The 12,549-nt window shown below is 47.5% G+C and overlaps 1 non-coding gene across 1 annotated transcript; it reads left to right on the top strand.

The window, feature by feature from the left end:
• Nucleotides 1–541: 541 nt before the first annotated feature.
• LOC137663267 (U6atac minor spliceosomal RNA) lies at nt 542–639 on the top strand. Its single transcript, XR_011048167.1, has one exon. It is a non-coding gene; the product is annotated as a U6atac minor spliceosomal RNA (small nuclear RNA).
• Nucleotides 640–12,549: the final 11,910 nt, after the last annotated feature.

Raw genomic sequence — 12,549 nt, 5'->3', positions numbered from 1 at the left:
AATGCAGTGAAGTCCTGCTATTGCCCTTTCCTACCCCTCTGCCCCCCATAAAGCCACAGCTGCTTAGAGTACTCTGGCCACTAGACAGGAGATTTGGGGGTACTCCTAAACTCTCTTCTTGGAAAGACATCTTTAGGAAAGAATTAGAAATGTGTTGGACCAGAAAGAAAGTATGTAACTCTGTTTAGTTTGCACTCAGGTGGTAAGGGACATCCTGGGCTCCACATGCTGATGTCAGGGCTGTTTAGGTACTTCATGCAATAGCTGCTTAGTGCTAAATGCAGAAGCAATCCTGAGGCAGGGCGAGGAAGCCAAGGCTGTGGCTAGGCGAGTGCCCTAGCCAGTAGGCATCACAGCCATGACCACTCTTCTCCCTGACATAGTGAATCCAATTTTCTTTCCCTTCCCTGCTGAAAGACCTACAAGAGGAGAAATGTCTCACCGCAGGCTCTCCTCTGATCATTACAACACTGTCTAGGGAGGTGGGAAGTGTGAATTTCAAGCCTTTCAGAAGCAAATTATGTCCATCTCCCCAGTACCTTGGAAATATGAAATGAGAGCAGGACAGCACTCCCCTTGGTTAGGATGGAAGAAGTCCTAATGGACTTTTAACCATGTTTAAGACTGTCATTTATTTGTGGCATCTAATGTATATCCAGGGAAGACTGACACAACTGCCAAGCTCTTGTGTGAAAACACAGGATCATCATCAGTGTCGCTGTTGCTTTGAGGGGCAAAAAAAAAAAAAAAAGCAGCAGGCATCATCATCCAGCCCCACAGGGAAAAGGAGGGAAGGGTGAAGAGAAGAAATGTTTTGTGTCTGGATCTCCATTGTCCTTCGATGTGGGGTTGAAGTCACACTTGTCTGACCTACAAACACTGAAGTGCTAGTAAGCATGTGTAGATATAGGACTTCAAGTGTGCTTAAATAGGATTTTTGATGTTAAGAGTTGAAGCACCTGTTGAAAGTAGGTATTTGCAGAGTTAAGCAGTAGCTGAGGTTATCAAAGTTCGAATTTAGGGTATAGGCACCAAAACGTCATCCAGGCCCCAACCTAAATACAGGCAAGGCCTTCTTTGGATTTAACCTGATCCATTCAAGCAATTTTTCCTAAAATTTTTCGTCTTTACTTTAGCACCACCAGTGCTAGGAAAAGTGGAAGCTCTTGAAGGGAAGTGATTGTGAATGTGTTGTCTTATATATCAAACAGACAAGAAGGGAAACATAAAAAAAGTTTTCATAACTATTTTGTTATCATGACATAGAGGGAAGATAAAATTCCACTTCTGACATTATTCCAACTACCTACCACTCTAAACCTTTGCTGAAACTTGTGCCAAGTCTAAGCTTTCAAATGTTTGTAAGTGCAGAGGCATTTGGAAAACCTGCAGAAGTTATATTTCAAGTAGAATTAAGAAAGAGGCTACTTTCTGCTCTGCTTGAAAGCAAGAAGGCATGGAAATCTGGTGCCAGACTTCTTTCTTACCAGATTTTCTGCCTAGTTTTACAGCCTCCTACGGTTCAGGCGGGGCTCTGTAAGAGTGGAAACTTGGATGGCTAAGGATTTTTCTGAATCCCACTTTTACATGCACAAGGAGCATCCACCCATCACCATCTCAAGTAAGAAAGATCCCAGGTACAACTGACACCAGCCAAAGACATGAAATGAAAAAGCAGAGTTTGTTGTGAGCGTTGCAGCTAGAACTGCCAGCTTTGTGATTTTAGAAGAGAAACTTAACCATCAGCACATCGTGACATTTTTGGTGTGATGCACGATGATGTGTGGGTGGATTTCAATGCTACATGTTGTTATTTCAATGCATTATCATCATCAGGGTTTACTGAAGCGTTTCTGTGTTTCAGCAGAACATCATTACCTCCTGCAGCAGCTTCAGCTCAGCCAGTCCTACTAGGTTCACAGATATTAAGTGTATAAAAAAAACCTACTTTGCCTAGATTTGCATCTTAATATTCTCACAAACCAGGTAACTGGAAGCAATTTCATAGAAGATGATTTTAAAATGTAGATTATGTACACATTCATACTGGAGGCCTGATTTTCACTTCAGTCTTTTTCAGAGAAGGGAAGCATGCCTTGTTACTTTTGCAAATAGTCATGCAGTTTCTGTTTCAGACAATAATTTTAATTAAAGAATATATTAGAAGAATCAAAAGAGACAATTTTCTTCCAAAAATATAAAACTCTTCTAAAAAAGTATCAGTTATGAATTATTCTTCTAATTCCCAGGTACCTTATGGGCACAAAGAATGATCCTGCTGCAACTTTTTGTCAAGGAGAGACGCAAATAATATGATTAGCTTGTTAAAAAAATGGATCCGATCTTGAAATACTGGGGTAAATATCAATTATGCCTTCCAGACACAAATCTTTAACACTAATGGAAGTCATAGGATGAAAGCTTTCCCTGCCACATTGAAAATCTAGGGCATACGATGCACAGACTTAGATGAATATGAAAAAGAATTCAGAATATTTAGTCTGTAGCCATTTAAGCTAGGATCTGCTAAGCACAGTTGTGTATTCATTTGGATAGTAGCTTCCCACCCAGGCTGTGTCCTGGAACTGTGCTGAGATTATTTTATCCGTGTGAAGGACCTCTGTGTCCCTATTACCAGGAAATAGTTAATATTCTTTCCCACTGGGGCCCACATGCACCTGCACAACTGTGGTGTGTGGTTTCTTGCAGCTGCATCTGTGACTCTGCTGCTGGCTGTGTGGAGGTTTTAAAGTGTAAATGGAGAGTTGGTGAGGCTACCCTTCAGTGGTAATGCAGCCTCAAGGGCTGCTGCAGAAGCAGTGAAACCACTCTCTGAGTAAAGAAGCAGTTTCAGCAAAGCGTATTTCTCAGCTGTTAATATTGTATCCCATCTTACTCTGGAAAATTCAACACATATGATAAATACCAGTTAATGATGTATCCTCACAATGCCATTCTGGAGATGCTGTCTATTATTATCTTGATTTTTCCAGACGAAGAAAATGAGGCTGTGAGACCTTAACTAATTTTCCTAAGGTCACCAAGAGCAAGCCTGTGGCAGAGCCAGATACACGATGCAGATCTTTCCCAGCCCTGTAGTTTGGCTGCTCGGCCACTCTTGCTGCTCCCTTAGTTTGCTATCTGAATTCCTTGAGCAACAGGAGGACTATTTTTGTCCCAATTGCTAAAACCCATCGTTCACAATATCTGCTCCTTCTCAGGAATGAGAAGATTATGGGGGTCAGTAGTCAGAAGAGAGAGTTATCAGCTAGCCCTGGGCTCCATGAGCGGTGATTGGGATCATCTGTTATTAACTGCAGACGCATGCTCTGGAGCAGAAATGCTCAATTCTCCCCTGCATTCGAGATCTGTCTGGTGTGAGGGTGATATATGGGAGGGAAGAGATTGTGTTCGCTGATTCTACAAGGTGATGTGATTTAGAGGAGCTAGGTGGTTGTTTTACTCTGTTCCCATCATGTGATCCCCTTAAGGCTCATATACCACTGAAGGATCACCAGAGCCAAAGATTGCTTGCCCTTTGCACCGCGTTTTTGCACCGTTCCTTCCCCCAGCATGTTTCCCATGGTGTGGTGGGAGAGTGACAATTGGCACATGAACTAAATCTACTGCTTTTGGCTGATGGAGATTTTTCTCCTCCAGGCAACATTTTTAAGCCAAAGATTTCAGTGTCAACCTCGCTTTTCAGTGTGTGTGTGCTGTTTTCTTTAGGTTTACAAATTTCTGAAAAGAAACGGAGATTTATAGGAAGAAAATGAGAGTGCATATGTGCACCTTATCATGCAAGACAGGCAGACAAACGTAGCTACACAAAGAATTACTGCATGCAGTTGTAGGTGCATGGTTGCACAGGGAGTTTTACTTCGTGTCCACACACAAAGCTGCTCATTTCAAGCAAAAAGACTACTGGGGTGAGAGATCATGTAAGTGGGAAGAGATGCTGGCTGTGTTTTCTGTGTGTACCTTTTGGTGTAAAAATTCTCCCTGTGTGCTCTAACAGTAGCTGTATTTAGGTTAAAAACACAAAACGTCTCTGCATAAATCACTGAGGTTTTTCTTTCTTTCAGAGGCTTGATTTTCCCCCTCCCCACTGCTTCTGGGCTTTGTTTTATTTAACCTAAAATAAAAGTCTCCTGAATTTTTTTTGTGAGTAGGAAAAACCTATCCCACCATTGCACAGCAAGTGACTCACTTTATCTGGTTTAGAAGAACGAAAGTTTAAGGAAAGATTCCTGGGAAATGTCTTGTTACTGCCATAGCCCTGAGCCGTGATAAGAACCCCATCGAGCTGATATACCCACACACACATATGTAACAGGTGGCCCCTGCTCCCAAACAACCTGCTCCCAAAGAGAATGAGGCAATTTCTCACAATATTTAGATGCTATAAAGATTCTGAAACTCCTGCTCAGAGTCGTCATGCAGACAGTCAAACCCCTGCTCAGCAGCAGCCTCCCCTGCCACTGCCTATGCTGTAAAAATGGCCAAGCCACATTGCAGCAAGTTTAACTTGGAGGAAAGAAAACTGGGGGACAAGGCTTCACGGTCACCAGTCCTTTGTCACACCCAGCATTCAAACATTGGAGCTTCCTGTAAGGAAATGAAGGAGCCACCTCCAAATTTGTGTTCTGGTATCTGGCACCTCTGAGGAGAGCAGCTTCATCATTAGGCTAATAGATGTCCTGGGCAAGTCACTTGTCTGTGAAAGCTTTTCCACTTGTTATAACTTATGACTAGGGACTCAACACGCTTGCAGCTCTCCTGCAAATAAATGCCCTCTGCAGGAGGCAAGATAATCAGGGGGGTTTCTCCCCTTTCATTCTACTTCTGGCCCATTTTAGGCAGAAGGCAAGAGCTTCAGCACGAAAGCAAATGTTAGTGAACCTTTTGCCTCAACTGTGGAGCACCTGGATCCAACATCTGTTACTAGCCAGGCTGAACAGGTATTAAAAAAAGAGAGAGAGTGCCCTACTGATGACTCAAATCATGGTGAGAGATACCCAGCTTGGACACCTAGCTCAAGGAGAGCCTCATGTGAGCGGTAAGGGAACAGCAATCCCTTCCTCTGCTCTGGAGCTGAGGCACTTGACTACTTTTGTGAGACTTGAGGTTAAAGGTTGCTTGTTGGCTGGCTTGGTGGCTCCTCAGGCCTTTGCTGGACGCTGAGGTTTCTCCTCTCTAGCAAGGAGAAGCACCTCTCCCATTGCTAGGAAAAGCCTTGATGCCTGGAAGTTGTGCCTCACCCCGGGCCACAGCTGAGCTCTGCCTGGAGGTCAGGTGCTGCAGCACAGCAGCCTTCACCCTTTGCATCTGCACAGCAGCGATCACCTGCTTGCTCCCCTGCACCTCAGCGGGTGTCACTTTTTATCTGTGCCTGATGCATTTCAAATCTGATATTAAATGCAATGAAGACATCTGCCTCTGACCATGATGAAGAAATTTATACTACTACCAGTAACACCAAATAAGGCAGTAAAATACATATTGCTTAGTTTGCACAACCTTTTATTTTCCTCCCTAGAACTATTTTTAGTTAAACAATTTTCTGCCAAAAAAGCTCTGTCTGTGTCCAGAACTGCCCTGGTCATCGGCGCTGTTACCAGGGACTCGAGCTTTATGGCCCTCATAACTCCGGAGGGCGAAAGGTCGAGCCGTGGAGCCTTTGTGTCAGCTCCACATTTCTCTTTAAACACATGTGAGAGACAAAGCTCCCCTGAGACCCCCATGGAAACTGCCTCCGGGGGAGGGGAGAGGGTGAGAGAGCACTGGCCTGGCAGATAAAAGTAACATCAAAAGGAGCGGGGAGCAGCTGTCCATCTGGAGAAGCAAACTTTTTTTTCTTCTTCTTTTAGGAGAAAGAGACTGTCTCAAAGGATAGTCTCAAAAATTTGGCATGGAAGGAGAAAAAAAAAACCAACACAACAACCAACCCACCGGCAAGGGGGAGGGCAGAAAAGCCCCCGCAGCAAACAGAAGGAGGTGCTGCTTGGCAAAAGTCCCAGGCTGAATCATTTAAATCACTTTTAGTGCCTCCAAATGCAAGTCGCTACCTCTGTTTATAGAGCCACAGCGAGAGACCTGAAGAGAATACATTTCCCAAAGCAACATCTGAGCTTGGGAATGAATCAAAACTCGCTTCATACGCTGCAACCCCCTTCCCTCTGACCAAGCTTTTGTTCTGTTGCTGGTTTCAGTATCAGCCTCTGTCCCCACAAGAAAAAACCCACAGCTGTATGACCAGATAGCTGAGTGTGTTTACGATAGGGAGCGTTTCACTACACGGGCTTTCCAGTACCCGCAGTTGCCAATAATAAAAAGTCTGCATACAGGTAATTGTTGATCAACACACCAATATAGGTGTAATCCTTCAGTTTTCAAACTGACAAATTCCACATCCTTACAATTGGATTTACAGACACAAAAAGCTCTTCTCCCAGGCTGTAACTATTAAAACAGTTACTCAAACCCAACACATACCCACCCCAAAATCAAAAGAAAACTGCAGTCAAACTCAACAAATTCAGCAGCAAATCCCAATCTGCATCGTAAACGGGGCCAACGGGGCTACCTCCCACTCCTGCCCTTGTTCAAGGGCTTCCCATCATGTCTGCTTGCACCTGAAGACACTTAAGAAGATGCTGACAGTATATTTTGCCTTTCAATATAGGTCTTTTCAAAACCAGACAGTGAGCGATATAAAAATTATGAAAGCCTAAGTCTTATTTTTCACCAGTCAAACTCTTTCAGTATTGTGAAACTGAAGGTTTGAATTTGTTTGGGTACCTGAGATGATGCCAGGCTGCAACTGTTGGAAACTGTTTTAAACTCTGCTTCACTAAAGATGTTGCATGAGACCTGTAACACATTTATCTATCCTGTGTTATTCCTAACATGAAAATAACACATCAGAATCATACCCCGTACCAAAGGGAGAAGGGATGAAGGATGGGTCCCTGTGCCCCCGTGACGTGGACCGCACCCCGGGGTGTGTGCTGGGGAGCTCCCTGCCTGCAGAGTCCAGATCCACGAACGAGATCTTCCTTTCTCTCCGCAGTGTGGGTACGAGCCATGGCCAGACGCAGGCACCCAGCTAGCTGGACCAGCAGCCTGCCCTGCAATGACAGGCCTTGACACCCTGTGGGGTGCTCCACGCCTGTGCCTCAGAACAACTCAGCCTATGCAGTAGCATTTACGCAGGGCTTCTGCATGTGCGGGAAGGCGAGGGGGAGCACGACCCCATTCATGATTCACCCTGGGACACTCATCGGCATCTCTTCACACCTGCCACAGCCTCCCACAGCGGCAGCCTGGGGTGCTCCCAAAAACCTGTGGTGGCACCCAGAGGGCAGGCGAGCATGCCCGAGTGCGTCCGGCACACGCCGTGCGGCACATTGCCGGCACTGCTGCAGACCTCACCAGCCTGGGGGAAGAGAGCTGTGGGGAGATCTACTGGGAACTGGGCTGAGATGTCGTCCTAAGCAGTGCAAGGGGAGGGCAACGCTCCCACCCCATACTGGCGGGGATTATTTTAGTTGACTTTCAACAACAGGCACCTGTGTCACCCTGGTGCACCTCAAGAAGGCGGAGATCTCCATCTGCAGTGCCATGGCTCCTGTGGCACCCTCCTGCCTCCAGCTCAGGTGTCCTCTGCGCTGGGGGCAGAGCCAGCTCCTGCCTTCCTCGCAGATCCGACTCCCACCTCACGCCTCCCCACTGCTGGGATAATAAATACCTCACGCCCGAGCGCAGCGTGCGGCCAGGCTGCGCTCCCGCTCCCCAACGGCACGTCCAGGGGCGGCAGATTGGCAGGTTGCTGGAGGAGGTGAACCTCGCGGGCTGGCAGGCGGCCAGGCCGCCGTGGCCTCCTGCCACAGCCCCTGCCTCTCGCAGGCCCAGCCTGCCAGACACGTCCCCCCGTCGCGTGACAGGCCACTGGGTTGTCTCACACGCTAGAAAAGACTTGAGAGGCCTGCCTCATCACTGAGAGGCCCGTGCAGGGTCCCTTCTGCTGTCCTCACCCAGCCCAGGGTTTAGAGGGGCTGGCGGGTGAGCTTCGTCCTGGTTTTGGTCCAGAATTGGTGCCCAGAGTACTGCAGGTGTCTTCAGCTCTTCATCTCCCCTTCTTTCTGATGGCGATACTCTGTGTTTACTCTTGTTTGTGTTTTGCAATCTGCTGCCAACATTATCAGGGCAGAGATGTTCCCTTCCCATTCCCCATCGGTGCAGAAAGGCATGCAGCCCAGGAGAGCCCAGGAACCATACCGACCCACCCACAAGGACATTGGCATGGGTGAGCTCCTGTCAAATTTGGATGCAGAAAGCCAGAGGTTCTGCACATCTGAGGTGTGTCCCTAGTTGCTGGCTGGTCCAAAAGTCTTCTACCCGAAAGCTGGGTTGTCTGTGAATCCCCACATGTCAAACTGCAACTTCCAGCCCCACTGTCCTGGCATGTCTCCAGTCCCAGCTTCCACAGTGGGAATAAGCATAGAACCTCTCGTTCCAAGCAGCTCTGGCGCCTGGTCCCGCTCACAGCCCCACAAACCCAAAAGTTGGCTCTGATGGCCTTGGTGAAGAAGAGAATGCTGTTTTTTCCTCAAGAATGGGCTATCTGCCATAAACCACAGATTCAAATTGTGGTGAAGACTGGGGCTGCCCATACATCTACGTTTTCAGATATATCCTCTTTTTCCATGCATAAATATCTCCAGTTGGATCTTTTTGGATTTTTTTGGTTTGTTTAAGCTTTATCGATTTCTCATGGTTTTCTAAATATCTGTTTGGCCCATCAGGTCAAAAGCCCCTTACTACACTGCGGCACGTGTCAGAGTCTCAGACAGGTGCCCAGAAGTCACCCTGGGATATCTGGGGCAGGCAGCACCCCAGCTCACACTGTTGCACACATGCACTGTGCTAAACCAGCCACATGAAGTGAGTCCAATGCACAGACCTACTGTGTGCGTACTGCCAGGTATATCTAAATATCAATCTAAAATGCAAAGAATATCTGTACAGGGCACATGCAGCACATCTTCCTGGAAGCACCAGACTTACTTCCACCATGCATACTGTGCATCTGTCTGCAAAATCTTGAACAGAAATATGGGAGCCCTCGAGGAGAATTTGCTGCAAATGTGCTACTCAAGCCTCCTTTTCTTAGTGTCTTCCCATCCATAGTAACAGTTCACATTAACAGGTTGGTATTTGCTTGTTCTCTTTGATTCCTCACGATTATCTCCCAGCTGTGTCTAGAGCAGAAGTTTCTGACATTGCTCGCTGCTGTTGTGGCCACTTCTGCTCATGTGGTGCGCACCATACCAAGGCTACTCATCTAATTTCACCATGAACCCATGACATAGGACTTGCACCCCACAGCTCCAATGGCTTAAATGGAATTACTCCAGACCTAGATGAATATCATTTTTGTCAGAATCTGGCCTTTATTTCAACTGTGTTTAGCCCTTGACTATGTTTCAAGTATGTTTCATCTTCTACAGACCTTTAAAATACTCTTGTACTTGTGCACTGTTGTAATGAGTGCAGCCCACGAGCTGCTGTCATCAGTCAGGCAAAATGTGTGGATGCAAGACGAGGTGTTTCTGATGGCTGGACTGAAGCTGAGACATGTGCCTCTACTGGGTAGCCATCTGGGTCTGAATCTTGCCCTTCTTAGCAAGCTTCATTTGAGCATGTAAAAAATTGCTTGCAAAAACATCTGAAAAAAATCCTTCTAATTTTAAGGGTAACTGTCCAGAATGTTAATTTATTAACGAAAGTCCCACCAGACCACGCACAGGCTCTGAAGAAAAGGCCCAGAGGAGCACAGTGGACTGAGAAGAAAGCCTGAGAGTTTGTCAGAGCTCTTGTAAGAGTCGCTTTCTTGCTCTTTCCTCACCGAGGACTGCGGGTGCTCTGCAGGATTTGAAAGACCCTGAGGAAGATTTGGTGGCCTGCCTCTGCGTAATGAAAGCTCTAGTGTTAATGCGGCACCCTCATCAAGCACGGGAGGCTTTCCCCAGGGTCTTGAGAAGCCCCTTCCCTGACTCTTTGTTTTGTTTCGCTAAAGCTCTGCCTGTACTGAAGGGGTTACTGTCTCGTACAATATAACAGTGGGGCTGACTTGGCTGGAACAGACATTAACTTCCACAGTAAATCTGGCAGGAGCTGGTAATTACAGAAAAAGCAGCCAGGGGTCATGGCCAGCCAATGCTCTGGAGTAACAGAGCAGAAAATCAAAACAGAGGGGGAAGGGAAATCATATTCATCATAGTCTTAGGGCTGAGGTCGGTCTCCTCCAAACTATCAGGAGCCTGTCGTCAATTGTTATGTTTAGAAGGAGCCTCTGGAAGATGAGGTAATAATAATGTTAAACATTAACTTGTTAGTGCTCCCGCTGCACTGGAAATTCACCTCAACCTCAGCACAGCTGGGAAGGAGGAGCACACACTCCCTGGAAACAGCCGGGGAATACGGTTTGCTAATTGCACTCCGGCGTTTGTCCCATTTCTGGCAGGTTTCTAGAGCTAACACGCGACCCAAAGGTTCCTGCTTCATGGGTGCTGCACTCTTCCCTCCCAATCCTGCATTGCTTCAAAATCCTCCAGAACACACTTCTCCCCTTGCTGCTGCTCTGGACCAGAGGCAGCAGGGTGAGGGAGGCCTGCCTGCCTGCAGCGCTGCCTCTGAGCAGGCAGGGACAGCACGCATGCAACCCCTTGACAGGGTGGCAAAGACTCACCTATGGAGCAGGAGCAAGCGTTGAATGTGTGCATGGCGTCCTGATAAAGCCTGGAAGAAAAGACGACTGGCGGCGTTACCGCTGTCCTATAGCTCCTCACAGCTCTGCGCTCCAACATCTCTCCTTGCAGCCTGAGTTAAATTAGTGGCTGTCCTGTAGCTGTGGCTGTAAGTAGGCCGACACTACCCGAGAGCCCATCCATGAAGGAGTGAGGTCATGGCAGGAAGGAAAGGGCTGTAAAATGCAGGGCAACTTACAGGTGAAATAGCTACTTTGCTACTGGAGAATTCAGAAGCACTTTAGTGTTTATTTGGCTTCTGCTTGGGCTCTCACATGCACACAAACCATCACGCCATTCTGCTGGGAAACCCCATCCCTGAACACAGTTGCCTGGATTAAACAAACATCTCATTGCAGAAACAAAGAGGAGACAGGGCTTTAACCCCGGCCATGACACAGCTTGGCACGTACCCTCCAACAGCTGCCTGGCCTCACCCAACCCTTCTGTAAAATGGGGGGTATAAAACCTGCCTTAAAGATGTGCTGAGGCTTAAATAATCCACAATTACAGAGCACTGCCGACATCTCCAGAGGATGAGAGCCACTAAAATGGAAAATTCAACTATCAGTGGTACTATAAAAGAACTTGGGGTCTAATGCACAGAAAACATGGATTAACTGATGCAGGTTGAGCTGGCCTCTGGAAAGAGTCATTGGCACGGGTCTTCCTGTGTGCTCTGTATATGGTGGGCTCGCTTGCGTGGCAGCCCTGTTCTGCTTCGAGGGACAAGCCCCTCACCAGCTGCTGCAGAGGGGGCCAGAACAAGAGCCCTTTTTCTACTAGGCCAGCATCCTGGCTCAGGCTGAGTGATCCTGGATAACGCTGGAGAAATGGTTTGTTTACTCATTAAATGACGAACGAGGTGGCCACTATCTGCCTGTCTGCATGTCGGGCAGTGCTCAGTGGAGCAGAGATTCAGCAGGCTGTTGCTGTTAGACGCGGTGGGCTACTGAATGGCTCAGAGAAGAGTGGGCAGGAGCCATGGGCAATGGCCCAAGGCTAGCAGCTGCTCAGAGCAGCTATTTGTCTGCTGGCCTCAACCCACCAGTTGTATCCCCATACAGTTTACTCTCAAGTAGCACTGGTGTTGCAGTAATGCCATTGGCAGTGTGCAGGGTGGTAAAATAGACACCCGTAAGCAGATATAACACAGCAAAATGTAAATTATGGCTTTTTCACATGCACACTGTCTTGTCTCTGTCACACCGAGCTGTGGCCCCAGACCATGATGTACTTGTATTCCCAGGCTGTTCGGTGGGCTGCAGTGCACACCTGGGGCAGGGGCTTTGGCTCCTTTTCCTGGTGTTTCTGGTCAGATAAGAACTGGGAACTACAAATATCTTTTTTCAGGAAATTTCTAGCCCAATTTTTGCAAGCCCGAGGTGTTAACATAAGCTTCAGGTGTTCACACAAACTCTGGAGCACTTCTCTGAATTGCAGCCTGCTTCTGGTCAGGTGCATGCCACGCCATTCACGGACAATATGAGCCCACGCAGCTGCAGTCCAGGACCCACTGGTGCCCTGCCATGCTGTTCACAGACAACGTGAGCGCACTCAGCTACAGTTTGGGACCCACCAGTGCTCTGCCACCCAGACTTCGAGGAGGCCCCATGTTCTGGGGCGGTCTGAGGGAAGCCAGCACTGTGACTGCTCACGCAGCTCGCCAATGTCTAGGTACAGTTCCTCCCATGTAGCGTTAGCAGGCATCATTTGCTAGAATTAAATATCTCCAGGG

The sequence above is a fragment of the Nyctibius grandis genome, chromosome 4, assembly GCF_013368605.1.
Source record: "Nyctibius grandis isolate bNycGra1 chromosome 4, bNycGra1.pri, whole genome shotgun sequence".
NCBI classification, from domain to species: Eukaryota; Metazoa; Chordata; class Aves; order Nyctibiiformes; family Nyctibiidae; genus Nyctibius; species Nyctibius grandis.
This window is presented reverse-complemented; position numbering and strand designations above follow the sequence as displayed.